This window comes from Artemia franciscana, chromosome 2 (assembly GCF_032884065.1).
Source record: "Artemia franciscana chromosome 2, ASM3288406v1, whole genome shotgun sequence".
Lineage (NCBI taxonomy): Eukaryota > Metazoa > Arthropoda > Branchiopoda > Anostraca > Artemiidae > Artemia > Artemia franciscana.
In genome coordinates, this window is record NC_088864.1 from 13,813,901 (window position 1) to 13,816,829 (window position 2,929).

A 2,929-nucleotide genomic window follows, 5' to 3' on the forward strand; every position below is an offset into this window, starting at 1 on the left:
TAAAAAGAAGGTAAAAACTACAAAAAAACTAAAAAGAAAAAAAAATAAAAACTAATAAAAAAACTAAAAAATCTAAAAATCTAAATAAACTAAAAAAGAAAAAAAAAGGAAAAAAGTAAAGGAGAAAAACAAAACTAAAAAACGAATGTATATACAGACCGGGACACCGGGAAACAAATGACGACCGGGACACAGGGAATATAAATGACGACCGGGACACAGGGACACAACTACAACGGGGACACCGGGGGAAACAGGGGGATATAAATGACGACCGGGACAGGGAATGGTCGATTAGCAATCACCATCAACAAAGCTCAAGGGCAATCATTAGAATCATGAGGTATAGATCTGAATACAGATTGTTTTCCCATGGACCATTATATGTTGCATGTTCAAGAGTCGGTAAACCTGACAATCTATTTGGATCAGGTGACGTCACCTGAAAAAACTGGATCAGGTGACGTCAAAACTGAAAAAACTAAAAAAAAGACAAAAACTACAAAAAAAGCTAAAAACTAATAAAAAAAAATAAAAAAGCTAAAAAACTAAAAAAACTAAAAAACGGCAAAAACTACAAAAAAAACTAAAAACTAATAAAAAAGCTAAAAAACTAAAAAAACTAAAAAAAGGCAAAAACTACAAAAAAACTAAAAACTAATAAAAAAAATAAAAAAGCTAAAAAACTAAAAAAACTAAAAAAACTAAAAAAAGGTAAAAAACTAAAAAAACTAACTACAAAAAAAACTAAAAACTAATAAAAAAAATAAAAAAGCTAAAAAACTAAAAAAACTAAAAAAAGGCAAAAACTACAAAAAAAACTAAAAACTAATAAAAAAGCTAAAAAACTAAAAAAACTAAAATAAGGCAAAAACTACAAAAAAAACTAAAAACTAATAAAAAAAATAAAAAAGCTAAAGAACTAAAAAAACTAAAAAAACTAAAAAAAGGTAAAAAACCAAAAAAACTAAAAACTAAAATAAACTAAAAAAAAGGAAAAAACTGAAAAATAAGCTAAAATAAAGGTAAAAACCAATACAAAACTAAAAAAAACTGAAAAAACTAAAAAAAGGAGAAAACTACAAAAAAAACTAAAAACTAATAAAAAAAGTAAAAAAGCTAAAAAACTAAAAAAACTAAAAAAACTAAAAAAAGTTAAAAAACTAAAAAAAAATAAAAAATAACAAAAAAACTAAAAAAAAGGAAAAAACTGAAAAATAAGCTAAAATAAAGGTAAAAACCAATAAAATGCTAAAAAGAAAAAAAAGGAAAAAACTAAAAAAAAATTTTCATCTAAAAAACTAAAAAAAACTAAAAAAGGTAAAAACTAAAAGAACTAAAAAAGAAAAAAATAAATGACGACACTCAAAGAGAAAGGGACCAGGACAAAAGGAATGTTCGATTAGCAATCAACAAAGCACCGGGACACAGGGAGTATAAATGACGACCAGGACATAAGTAAAAAAAAAACTAACAAAACTAAAAAGAAGGTAAAAACTACAAAAAAACTAAAAAGAAAAAAAAACTAAAAACTAATAAAAAAAACTAAAAAATCTAAAAATCTAAATAAACTAAAAAAGAAAAAAAAAGAAAAAAATAAAGGAGAAAAACAAAACTAAAAAACGAATGTATATACAGACCGGGACACCGGGATACAAATGACGACCGGGACACAGCAAGTTTTACGTAGTTAAAACCATATATATATATATATATATATATATATATATATATATATATATATATATATATATATATATATATATATATATATATATATATATATATATATATATATATATATATATATATATATATATATATATATATATATATATATATATATATATATACATATATATATATATATATATATATCTATATTCACAGGTGGGACATAGGGACACAACTACAATGGCGCGTAACTATTATGGCGCGTAACGACTTACGCGCGCGGGGGGGCTTGGGGGGGGCGCGAAGCGCCCCCACCAACTAGGTGTTGGGGTGGCGCGAAGCGCCACCCCAACAGCTAGTTTTATATATATGCTTGAAAAGTTTTAAATATAATGTCACTGAGAGGATAGGAGGTGGGAATAACAAATAAAAAAAGTATGAAAGTGCTAAAGGGTTACTTTATTTACATGTTAAGAACAAAATTCACTAGCTGGTAGTCACAAAGTTTCCTTATGTTTAAAATCTTTTTCTTTTTAACATACCCCACGGTATTTTGACAAATTTGAAGTTCTCATAATAGACGTAGTATTATACTGTAAATATAGCGATAATCTTGACCGACAGCTGTCTTGTTCCTCCTAGGGATGCCAAAAGGACAAATTGAACAACTTTGACAGTATCTATACATCTCTGTTTTGAATCTTTTTATTTGTTTACTCGATTGTTTTGTCTTATTCCTTTTAATTTTTTACTTCACGTTGGTCCTGTTGTTTTGTTTTTATCTAATATTGGTACTTAGGGTCTATTTGTTAATCAAAAGTTCTCGCTATTGCCAGTTATTTGTTAAGGGCCCACTGATCCGTCCAAAGCATTTTATGAAAGTATTTGGCAAATTGGCATAATTTTTATGTGAAAAAAACAACAACAACAAAACCATAGGCTTCTGCAGTGACAGTTCTTAGAAAAGTCTCAAAACTTTTCTGTCTATATATGGAATGTTTTTGTTTTTTAGTATGTTTTTTTTTCTTGGTATGTTTTTACTTTTCTTGGTATTTCTGTTCAGTTGCTTTGAGGTTCTCATTGAAATAACTGTAATAGCTTCTTTTCCCTACGTGGATCAGTAGCGACAATTGTAGTTATTATTACTGGTAGTGATTTTATTTGTTTTTAGTTTAGCGTTTTTTTTTCTTTTTATCTTGTGCTGAGGACGCCTAGTTTAGATACAGAAAAAATATCCGCATTATTTTAGTCTTTT